Source organism: Peromyscus californicus, unplaced genomic scaffold (assembly GCF_007827085.1).
Source record: "Peromyscus californicus insignis strain IS unplaced genomic scaffold, ASM782708v3 Scaffold_3__1_contigs__length_106647218, whole genome shotgun sequence".
Classification (NCBI taxonomy): Eukaryota; Metazoa; Chordata; class Mammalia; order Rodentia; family Cricetidae; genus Peromyscus; species Peromyscus californicus.
In genome coordinates this window covers 27142776-27155188 of record NW_026294551.1, presented here as the reverse complement: position 1 = coordinate 27155188, position 12413 = coordinate 27142776, and the positions used below count along the sequence as shown (strand labels likewise).

The window sequence follows — 12413 nt, the reverse complement described above, 5'->3', positions numbered from 1 at the left end:
GCGCTCCCGCCGGCCTCCCTGCCCGCGAGCGCACACATCCCTACAGCACACCCCCCCCCCTCCCTCCCCCCCCTCCCTCCCTCCCTCCCCCCGCCGCCCGCCCCGCGCGCCGCCCGCCCCGCGGCCCCGCTCGGCCTCGCGCGCTCGGAAGGGAGTCGCGAGACGTCGGAGCGGCGGCCACGTAGCGCTGCGGCGGCGGCGGCGGCGGCGGCGGCGGCCGAGGCCGGGTCTGAGGAGCGGCCCAGAGCGCAGACGTTGGGGCAGGGGGAGGGGCCGGCCCGGCGGGCGGTGGGGACTGGAGCGACGCGGCGCGGCGACAGGCCCCCGCCGCAGGGATGGGCCGCCGAGGCGGCGGCGGCGGCGGAGGCGGCGGCGGCGGCGGCGGCGGCGGCCCGGGTGAGTAGGGGCCCCCTTCCCCGCGCTCTCGCCCCCCCGCCGCAGCGGCGGCGGCGGCGCCGTGGCAGCGGCGTTTCCTCTGCGCCTGACCGGGCTGGCGGGGCTGGCGGAGCCGGCGCTGAGGCAGCTGCGTGCGCTAGGCCGGAGCAGCCCCCATCCGGCGGGCAGGCCCCGGGCGCTGCGCGTCTGCGGCCCCCGGCTTAGCCCCGGGTCCCGGCTCCTTCCCCCCCCGCCCCCTCCCTCCGGGACCCCAGCTTGGCTGCAGTTTTGCAGCGAGTGGGCTCGCTTCGAGGCCTGACGGGGTGGCGCGGGGTGCACGGGTTAGCGGGCCGAGGGGAGCGTACTCCTGCCCTGCAGCTGGTGGCTTGCACCCACTACCTCCCCCGCCCTGCGGTTGCACCCAGACCTCCAGTCCTCTGGAGTATTGTGGCACCAGGAGATAACACGCATGTGATGTGCACTCGCTACCGGCAGCACCACATTCAGCCCAGTGGGCGATGCAGACCTTTCTCCACCCCCACTTCGTCCTCCCCTCCAATCAGGCTCAACTGAAGAGTCTCAGATCGGAGACACCAAAGAGAGTGACACCCCTGTTACATCTTTAGGAAACATGATCATGGTCGAGGGATGTCTCCGGTAGAAATGATAGATGTCCCTGCCTCGCCCCGAAGTCAGTCTTCAGGATTTAAGATCCCATATGCTGTTCTTTGAAGCTGGCCAGTCTTTTGAGTACATCTAGCTCATCCCTCCCCCCAACAACAACATCACGAACACGCGCGAGCACACACATATGCACACGCACACTCGTGCACTTCCTGATTACAGAACGGCCCCTGTCATCGCGGATCCATTGTCAGAAATGGCTTGTGCCAATCAAAGGAATGTGCCTTTGGAGGAAGATGTTTTCCACAACCAAGCTACAGGATGTTCCTCTGTCAACCAGTCTTTGGTTGCCCCTGGGTCTTACCCATGTTTAAGCATCGTCATAGTGTTTCCCTTACATGCTTCTCCAGCGCATTCTCAGCATCACCTGAGTGATGCTCCCCCGCCCACCCCTATCCCCCAGTTAATTAGATACTTAACTGCACACAGTAATTTCATCGATTTTTTTTTTGTTCTTGTTGCAACATTTAACATAACAAGGCATAGCCTATGTAAGAAGTGTAATCTTTTGGAATGAAGGTCTGTATACTTTTTTCCGGAGGATGGTTGGGTCCGTATTGTTCAGAGAAAGGCAAAGAGCACATGCTTTGTTGACAGCATGTATGTGTGCTTAGGAAAGGAAAGCTGCCGTTGCTCGCTTGTTCGCTGTGGGCTGAAGGCAGTTAGTTGATGTTCCCCAGTGGGGCTGGTCTGGGATGGATATGTTGCCTTGTGTCAACGGCGGCTTGCTTATTTTTATCACCACTGTGCCCATGTGTTCACATAGATACTGTCCCTAGTATAAAAGATTCACCGCTAAATTTTTGTGATCCTGAACTCTTTCCAGGGGCTGTGGAAGTCTTTAGGACCCTCTTTGCAGTGAAATACATATATAGTTTTGTTTGCATCTAAATAGTCATCTTGAATCTGGTCTTGGAACCTCAAGTTAAGATCTGTGCTATGCAAAAGTGAAAGCAGTTTTGAGTTTGTGTTTTGCTTCTCTTAACCATTAGGTTTACTTTGGCTCTGGACTAAAGAGCAAAGGAACTTTCGTATGTATCATCATTTAGGGTTGTTTTTGTTTTGTTTGTATGCATATTTTATCTGCATCTATGTGTGTGTACCACATGTGTGCCTGGTGCCCACAGAGGTCAGAAGAGGGTGAGAGAGGGTGGTGGAAACCCTGGAACTGGAGTTAAGGATGGTTCTGAGTCACCATGTCGGTGCTGGGAATAGAACCTGGGTCATTTGTAAGAGCAACAAGTGCTCTTAACTCTTGAGCCATTTCTCCGGATGGCTTATCATTGTGTTTTGTTCTTTGGGTAAGTAGGGGCAGTTAGGAATTACAAGACATTTTTCCTGTGAAAAGGGAGGTGGGTGAGAATCAGAAGAAGTTAAAACTAGAGACAAAATAATCTAGATTTGACCAATTGATCGTTTATCTTCCTGGCATATTCTAAAGGTAGCGAATTTCAGCAGTGAAGTGTGTAATGTGTTTTGCAGTGCCAGTATGGGACTATACACTGCTTAAAGACTGAGGCCGATCTCTTTGTTATTCCATGGTAGAGCACCTGTTCAGGGATGAGAATTTTTTCTAGCTTCGCTAAATCTGATTTCATGGTACCATCAAAACCATCCACTTCAATGGGAAGATTTCGGTTATAATTGGAAATTTTACTCTCCCTATTCAGAATCTAGAGCTGAGGATGAACTTTGCACTATTCTGTTAATAAGCAGTTGATAAATGTCAGTTTTTGTGTGTGTTTAAATTACTCAGCTTTTGTCTTTTGATCATATTTCAACCAAGACACATGTGTTCCAGCTTATGACAGTGCTGTGATAGATAGTGTAGTAACCACAGTCCCAGTCTCGAACAGCGTACAGTTTCCACTTTAAAAAAAAATAATAATTAGGGTTCTGAGAGCTTAAGGAATTCCTGGTATTAACTAGCATTTTGAAAAGCAGGAGAGGCTTGGAATCTTGCACAGAACCTGTTCCACACACCTGGAGAATAGCATTTATTCTAATAATTATTCAGTGTGCTCTGTGATGTTTAAAAGTATGCTGAGGTTGCATATGTTGCATTTTTATTACCTACTATGCATGACTGAAGTGACTTATATTACAGACTATATTTTTTTGTTGGTGGCACGCCTGTAGTTTTTATCATCTGAATTACTTGCCTATCCTAAACTCAAAGGACTTCAAAGTTTCAAATGTGTTACTTGTCTTTGTCAGTGATTGTAATGTTGGGGGAGGACCCCTGGAGTCTCAGGGAACAATGTGCTTGCTTGGTTTAGTTTTGCAGCACCTATTCTAACCAGTCACTTCCCTAGTTAAACATCCACACACCATGGAGCCGCTGATCAGGTAACACTTAGGGCTGTGAGGACAGCATTCTCTCTCTGCTTGCCAGATTCAGGACGTGGAAGCTGGGAAACAGTTGTGCAGCATAGCAGTGAGACATTGGAGGAGGAGTGATTGCCAGCAGCTCACCCTCATTAGGACCAACAGCATCGGTTTCCTCAACACTCTTCAGACAGCCTTCCCTTAGGAGGTTTCAGACCAGCAGCTCCTGTCTGCAACTGTTGCCTCAAGATCTGTTTCCAGACACCCGGAGCAGGTTCCGTTTGTGCTCTAAGTTTGGGGAGTAAGCTTGTAGTGTGGTAAGAAAATAATTTTCAAGTCAGTAGGATATATATATATAATATAATATATATATATTATATTATATATATATATACACACACACACACACACATACATACCTGTTTGTGTATGTGTATGTGTATATATACAGGTAGAGATATAGATTAGTAGGGTACTGATGTGACTTTTCGGTTTTACATGTCTGAAGCCTATTGAAGAAGTAAACTATAATGTAAACTATATATACCTTCCTCTCTTTTCTCGTAGGTTTTTTGATGATTACCAAAATTGAGGATATATGCTTGAGTTTCTTTTCCCTTGTTCTAAAAGGTCAGTTGAAAGATAGCCAGAAAGGGGTGGAGGAAAGAGTGGATTGTCTTGAGTTTGAGCAAACAGTCTTTGAAACTAGTTCTTCTGGAGTAGGTAGCTACATCTCCTTGGTAACTCCTGGGTTGTGTGCCACTGTTTTAGGTATGATGTTTTTCTTTGCTTTTGTGTGTGTTGAGTTTGATGGGGATGAACTGGTCTTGTATTTGGTGATTTTAGCTAAAGGAAGAGTTCCTTGGAACCAGGCAGACTAGGCTGACATTGTAGTCTTACTGTTTATTGGCCTTATGGCACTGGGCAAATCACCTGATTCTTTCTGCCTCTGTTTTCTCGTCAGTACAGTGAGATTTCTTGTGAGGGTTCAAGATAAAGTACGCAAATTCCCAGCACTGGGCCTGCTATATGTACAGGTCAGGACCTCAATAAGTGGTGGGATCCGGAGCTTGTAAGTGTGAAGCTAGAGTGGAGGTCATTGTAACTTAGGACAAGACTTAGAGCTTTGTATGTCTTGGTTTGTGCTGATTTAGGATGAAAAATTGCAAATATTTGACTTGGAGCTGGACTGCGACTTGACGGTTCAACGTGATTATTAGAAAGTTGATTTGTTAGTATCAAACTTGGTAGAGACAGTAAATTCTAAATTCTGCAACATTACCTCTCAGGCTGTGCTTGTTTTTAAGTCTGTTCAGACTTATGTGGTAAAAAGGGTGTTTTAGGACATTAACATACCTCAGTGAGTTCTGTGTCCAGAATCGAATCACATGTGTAAATTCTCGTGGTTAGTGCAAGCCATGAAGTGCTTGGTAGAGTCAGTGGAGATACCAGGTGCTTATTTTATTAATCTGCTTATTTATATGGCAGTTTTGTTTGACTTTAAAAATACTTGTGAATATTTTATGAGAATACTTGTGAGAATTCCTAATGCTCATCTGAATTTTTGATCATGAACTATCAATAGGACTGTAGATTTGTATGCACTTTTTGCTTTGGTGGAGGAAGAAATGAAAGGTAAGATCTTGTACCTGTTAAATTTAATTAACAGTCTGCTTTTGATCTATAGATAGCTTGTGGAGCCTTGCTTATTAGTCAAAAAGGCAGTTTATGGTAAAATGTGGCATCTCATTTTCTTTTCTTTTTTATTTTTTTAATTTTTTTAAGATTTATTTATTTATTATATGTACAGCATATGTGACTGCAGGCCAGAAGAGGGCACCAGATCTCATTACAGATGGTTGTGAGCCACCATGTGGTTGCTGGGAATTGAACTCAGGACCTCTGGAAGAGCAGTCAGTGCTCTTAACCTCTGAGCCATCTCTCCAGCCCCTCATTTTCTTTTAAAGCTAGAGCTCGACTGCTTTGAAAAATAGGTTCAGCCAGGCAGTGGTGGTGCACACCTTTAATCCCAGTGCTGGGGAGGCAGAGGCAGGTGGATCTCTGAGTTTGAGGCCAGCCTGGTCTACAGGGCAAGTTCCAGGCCAGCCAGAGCTACACAGAGAACCCCTGTCTCAAAAAACAAAAAACAAAAACAAAAACAAAAAAGGAAAAGGAAAAATAGGTTCAGTTAAGATTATGTATGCAGTATTATTTGGTGCATACAACTTTTAAAATAGAATCACTTTGGCTACTATAGAGTAAATTCACTGTCTTTTCTTTCTTTCTTTTTTTTTTTTTTCCAGTAGAGCATTGTGGTAAGTCTGTGAGCCCACAAGAGTTACCTAGAGACTTTCAGATAAGGAAGACACATATCAGCGATGTGTTAGGCTTTACTCAGGGGAATCTGCTAATCCTTACTTTCTTTGATTATTGAGCTGCCTAGTGGTGGAATCCGTCACTAACTTTGAATTACGATAAAGAGGGATTGGCAAACGATGGTTGTTGACTTGCCGTAGATTTTGCAGCACACTGAGAAAAAGTTACCCTTGGCCAGAGTATGTCATGGAAATAGCACTAACGCTGTATGTGCCGGGGATGAAAGAGCAAACAACATAGGATCGGGCTACATGCTCTGGTCAGTTTGGCTGAGTCAATTTTTTCTGGAAGGGATGCTTTCTTTTAACAAACAAACATTACTTTTCCTGAGTCACTAAAATCAAATGGTTTAGCAGAAAGCTAGTCTTTAAGGCCCCGCACCCCTTTCACAAACCTGTGAATGGGTAGTGAGATTTTGGTCTTTACTGTGCATGTGACATCAGAAAGTTAAGCCAAGACATAGTGTCAACCGTGCAGAGTGTAATTTTAAGTATATCTCTGCCTCTCAGCTTTGGAATTTAGACTCTTCTGGGATGGGCATTGGAACAGAACTCTTTACTTATACTGTGTGACCTACAAAATGAGAAGACCTGAATGGCTTTCCTCTTCGGAGTGTATCATTCTAACACATTTAAAGTAGCTGGAGGGGCTGGAGAGGTGGCTCAGGGGTTAAGAGCACTGGCTGCTCTTCCAGAGGATTGGAGTTCAATTCCCAGCAACCACATGGTGGCTCACAACCATCCATATGAGATCTGGTGCCCTCTTCTGGCCTGCAGGGACACATATAGGCAGAACACTGTATACATAATAAATAAATAAATAAATCTTAAAAAAAAATAAAGTAGCTGGAGAGAGTGTGATCTCAAGTATGTGGATGAATCTGTGTGATTGGGCAACTGGAATGTCTAAGGACTTCCTGTTATTAGGACATGATTGGAATTTGAAATTACCTTGCTTGAAGGTTACTCATTGTATAAAGCCTTTCAGAAACCAGCCAGGAATGATGATGCAGGTCATTAATCCTAGCACTCAGAAGGCAAAGGCAGGTGGATCTCTGTGTCTCAGAGTTCAAGGCTAGCTTGGTCTACCTAGCAAGCTCCAGGCCAGCCAGGCTGCACAGAGGCCCTGTTTAAAAAAAAAAAGGGGGGGGGGGGGCTGGAGAGATGGCTCAGCGGTTAAGAACACTGGCTGCTCTTCCAGAGGACCTGAGTTCAATTCCCAGCAACCACATGGTGGCTCCCAACCATCTGTAATGAGATCTGACGCCCTCTTCTGGCATGCAGGCAGAATACTATATGCATAATAAATAAATCTTAAAAAAAAAAAAAGATTCAGAAACCATCTCAGTGTCCATCAGTATAGAATTAATTAAATAAATTAGCATATATTTACATAGTAGGATAACATATATATTGCTGTGGAACACTCACTATTCACTAATGTTAATTTTGAAAGACCAGAGGAAAATTAGTGTGGTGGCTTATGCCTGTAATCCCAGTGCTTGGGAGGCTGAGACAGCAGGATCAAGAATTCAAGGCCAGCTTCAGATACATAGCAAGTTTAACATCCTGGACTACCTGAGACACTGTCTCAAAAAACAGAAACAAAGCTAAAAGGCATAGATTAATGTTCTGGGTGTGCCACTGTTTATATTATGGGGGTTTTCCTGTGTAAAAGTAAGTTTTAAAAAGTTTAGTAGTTTCCCAAAAAAACTAATAATAGTCATTGTCTGTTGGGGTTAAATTGAGTGATGGGGAACCTGAATTGAAGGTAAGTAGTTCAGTATATGGTTTTTCAAGACAGGGTTTCTCTGTGTAGCTTTGCGCCTTTCCTGGAATTCACTCTTGTAGCACAGGCTGGCCTCGAACTCACAAAGATCAACCTGCCTCTGTCTCCCTCATGCTGGGATTAAAGGCGTGTGCCACCACCGCCCGGCAGTATATACTTTTTTTAAAGTAAAATTTTATTAAAGTGCATGCAGAAAAATAGAAAAATCATTACATTACAAAAAGTACAGTTCGATTTTTTTTTTCTGTGTAATCAGTACCCAGAAGAGGAAGTTGATTTTTTTTTTTTTTTTTGAGACAAGGTCTCAGCATGTAGCTCTGACTGGTCTGAGATCCTCCTGCCTCTGACTCCATGTGCACCACCACGCCAGGAACAGAAATATATTTTTTTAAATAAAAATTATTTTAGATTTGTTTATTTTACATGTATGAATGTTTTGCCTGCATGTATGTAAGTGTACCACATACATTCCTTGTACCACGGAGGTCAGAAGAGGGCATCAGATTTCCTGTAACTGGAGTTACGGATGGCTGTGAGCTACTGTGTGGATGCTGGGAACCAAACCAGATCCTCTGCAGGAGCAACAAATGCTCTTGATCACTGAGCCTGAGCCATCTCTCCAGCCCTGGAAATTGATGATTTGTTTTATAAGCTCTTACTGTATTGTCCAGGCTGGTTTTGAACTCTTGAATTCAAATCTCCTTGCCTCAGCCTCCTGAGTAGCTGGTCCTCCACGTGCTGCCACTGTGACCCACTGAGAAGCAGATAGATGGTTGACATCGAAGAAGCCTCTCCTCTCTCCCACAGTACTCCCATTAAAGTACTTTTATTCTCAAATGAAGAGGGATCAAATATAGGAACTTGGGAGGCAGGTGGATCTCTGTGAGTTCGAGGTCAGCCTGGTCTGGTCTGTAGCATGAGTTCCAGGACAGCTAGGGCTACACAGAGGAACATTGTCTGGAAAAACAAACAAACAAAAAACCAGATGTCAAAAAAACAGAAGAGAAATGTCATTCAAGTAATTACAGCTGAGGCAGCTGTGGAGGTGGACATCTATGTAGTCCAGCTATTGGGGTAGCTGAGGCAGCTGTGGAGGTGGACATCTATGTAGTCCAGCTATTGGGGAAGCTGAGGCAGAAGGATTGTTCAAGCCTACTCTGGGCAACATAAACCCTGTTTCAAAAAAATAAAAATAAAAAATTACAATGCCTGAAAGGTATCTTTCTGTAATTGCTAAGTATTTCTTTTACTATCTCATTTTATATATCAGTATCACAGCTGGACATGGTAGTGCATGCCTACATTCCCGGCTCTTGGGAAATAGAGGCAGGAAGATCAGAAGTTCAAAGTCATCCTTCAGTTCAGTACCTAGTTTGAGGCCATATTGAGCTTCATGAAGCCCTGTCTCAAAAAAAAAAAAAAAAAAAAAAAAAGGTAGCCTCCATTTTTACTTAATGTAATTGTTATAAATGACCCATGTAAAAGTATATTTTATAGTGCAACAAGTTCTAAATAAATAGGAATATAACAAAACCTTACTTTGAAATTTTAGGATTTGTTAGACTTGTCAACCATTTGGCTGATGGAATGCAGTACTTCTAGAGACACAGGAGTAAATTTTGAGGTGTTATTTTCCCATTAAAAACCACATTTGGAAAAAAACACATTTGATAGATGTTTTTCCTTTATTGTAGTAATGTTGCCTACCCCTGTCCCTTTGCTCAAACACAGAAACGATGAAAGTCTATAAATCTGTAAAGCAGAGTCTTATTTTGCCTGCAGAGGACATTTGGCAATGTCTGGGAAGGTTTTTTTAAATTTTTTTTTTCTGGTTTGTTTTAGTTTTGGGGTTGGGGATAGGAATGTGCTACTGCGTACTGCTAACCCTCCAGGACACAGGACACCTCACCACAGCCATGAACTAAATGTTTACAGTGCTCAGGCTGAGAAACCAGTGACTAAACTGACGCTAGGAGGCAAGTGACAGTTTTAACTTCAACTTTATTAGATTTAGTACATGAATGAAACTCATTTAATCTAGTTTAGATAAGAAATAAGGTAGGGCTGAGCGGTGGATTAAAGGTGGTGCCTTTAATCCCAGCACTCAGGAGGCAAGAGGCAGGTGGATCTCTGTGAATTCGAGGACAGCCTGGTCTACAGAGCGAGTTCAGGCTCCAAAGCTACACAGAGAAACTCTGTCTCGAAAAACCAAAAAAAAAAAAAAGGGGGGGGGGTGAGGGAGAAATAAGGTAGGTTGTTTCTAAATAAAAATAGTCTTAAATATGAAGACTTTAGTATAAGGCTTGGTGGACAGGCTTGTTTGGGCTGGTCAGGCAGTTTGGAAAAACTGCTGAGGCTGGGAGAATGTTGAGAGCTCAGCTGTTAAGAGGACCGGCTGTTCTTTGACGGGACCTGCGTTCAATCCCCAGAACCCATATGGTGGATCATAACTACCTATAACTCTAGTCCCAGGGGTCTGATGCCCTCTTCTGGCTGCCACAAAGCATACATGGTGCACAGATATGCATGCAGGCAAAACACCATCCACATTAAACAAAAATAAAGGTTAAAAAAAAGAGAGAAAAAGAAAAACCACTGCCCTGTATGTTTCACAAAGAGCAACCTCTTGAAATAGAGTTTCAATTGCTCACTAGATTAAAGGGAGTGGAAAACAAAGTGATAAAATCATTGTGTATGTAGACTTGGGAGATGGCTCAGTAGTTGAGAGCACTTACTACTCCTCTAGCAGAAGACCTACGTTTGGTTCTCAGTGTCCAGATGAGTAGGTCTACAACTGCCTGTAACTCTGGCTCCAGGGATCCAGTGCCCTCTTCTGCCCCCCTCAGGCTCTTGTATACACCTGTGCTCATAGTACCACATGGACATATATACAAATCATTAAAAATAAATAATTTTAAGAAATCATTATTTGTATGATCTTATCCTACAGAGTAGTAGTTCTTTCAGTACCCCCCGAAATTCCAAAAGGGGTTAAGGTTGAGTGCCATTTTGTATCAGGTTTAAATTGATGATTTTCTATATATTTAACATTACTTAATATATACACACATGCACACATACATTCACATGCTGGATCCTGTTATGCTGGGTAGAACTGATAGAACTAATGAATATATGGAAAGCTTTTTAAAATGGTGTGTGTGGACTGGGCGTGCTGCATTGCCTTGTTGCACATACGGAGGTCAGAGAACAACTTGGAGGAGTCTAAGTCAGTTCTCCTTCCACCACGTGGGCTCTGGGAACGCAGCTCAGGTCGGCAAGCTTATCGGCAAGCACTTTTACCTGATAAACTATCTTGCTAGCCCCCAGAAGATTTTTTTAAACTCTCTAGTTTAATTTCCTTTAACACTGGTCCTGTTTAAGCAGCAGTTTACATGTAGAATGGTTATAGAATAAAAACACAACGAGGAACCAGCAGTGAACATTGTTTCTATAGAAATCAGTCAATGAACTTAGATAATATTTCAGAGACAGCTACCAGGCTGGGCAGTGTGGTGTACACCTGGAGCCCACACTCAGGAAGCTGAGGCAAGAAACTCAAGCTCACAGTGAACCTAGGTTACATGGAAACCTTATGATTATAATAATAATCAGAACCCAGTCTTCCAGAGGACAGAGTTCCAAGTTACTTGGTTAGAGTAGTCTTTCATTTTTATACCCAAAATTGTATATACTGTATATTTATAAATATTTATAAATGTTTATTTAACAAACTTACATAGCATTTACTAGTTAATCATCTTAGAATCTTTTCAAGTATTACTGTATTATCATATTATGTCAATTATTATCATTCTCATTTGTCCAGCAGGTCAGTTGTTAATGTTCCAAGTTGACTGTTTTTTGTGGTGGTTGTTTTGGTTTTCTGAGACAGGGTTTCCCTGTGTAGCCCTGGCTGTCCTGGAACTCACTCTGTAGCCCAGGCTGGCCTGAAGGCAGAGATCCACCTGCCCCTGCCTCCCGATTGCTGGGGTTAAAGGCATGCACTGCCACTACCTGGCTCCAAGTTGGCTTTTTTTGCATTAATAAAAGAACTTTGAAACTATTTTAACTTCACCAATTGAAAAAGTAATTTAAAGGTTTGAATCCCATAAATATTTCTGGCTTTTAGAAACCTGTGAATGTCAGTACACTTGTGTAGCTATACCACCACAATCAAGGTACAGTATAATTCCCACTCATACCTCCTTCCAGTCCCTTTGAATCATCCCCTCACCCCCCAACCTAATTCCCTATCTCTGTAGCTTTGTCTTCTGGAGAAGATCATAGAGATAGGATCATACAGTGTGTAACCTATAAAGATGACTTCTTGCATGCAATGTCTTTGAGGTGTATCCAAGTTTCTGTGTACATCAGTAGTTGTTGGGTTTTATCTTGAGGTAAGAAGCCCATTGTTGAGTGTACACGAATTGTTTCCCATGCATCATTTGAAGACATTTGGATTAGTTCCAGTTGTTGGTGACTATGACCAGAGCCACTATCCCATTCACAAGCAGGTTGGGGGATCGCATGATGGATATGTTACCCTCCTAACTTGTTGCTGGTGCTGTAATGTTTGTGGTTTTGGAGCAGCTCTTGTGTAGTCTACTCTGGCTTTGAACTCAGGTTCCTCCTGCTTTAGCCTCAAGTACTGTGATTGTCCCACCACACCTGGCTTCCCTGAATTTTTATTTTCTTTTGAGACAGGCTTTATCTGTGTAGCATTGGCTAGCCTGGAACTCTTATAAAAAACTGAACTGGGCTGGAACTCCTGGCTACCCTCCTGCTTTTGCTTCCCCGGAGCTGATGCTGGCATTATAGGTGTGAACCACCATGTCTGTCTCTTGATTTTTTTTTTTTTT

The 12413-nt window shown here is 43.7% G+C and overlaps 1 protein-coding gene across 1 annotated transcript in view; it reads left to right on the top strand.

Moving 5' to 3' along the window:
- The first annotated feature begins 302 nt into the window (after positions 1-302).
- Positions 303-12413, top strand: part of Znf652 (zinc finger protein 652) — a 61738-nt gene continuing 49627 nt past the window's right edge. Inside the window, exon 1 of the mRNA XM_052758448.1 lies at positions 303-396. The gene's annotated coding sequence lies outside the window, so the exon portion shown is untranslated. The remainder of the gene's footprint in view (positions 397-12413) is intronic.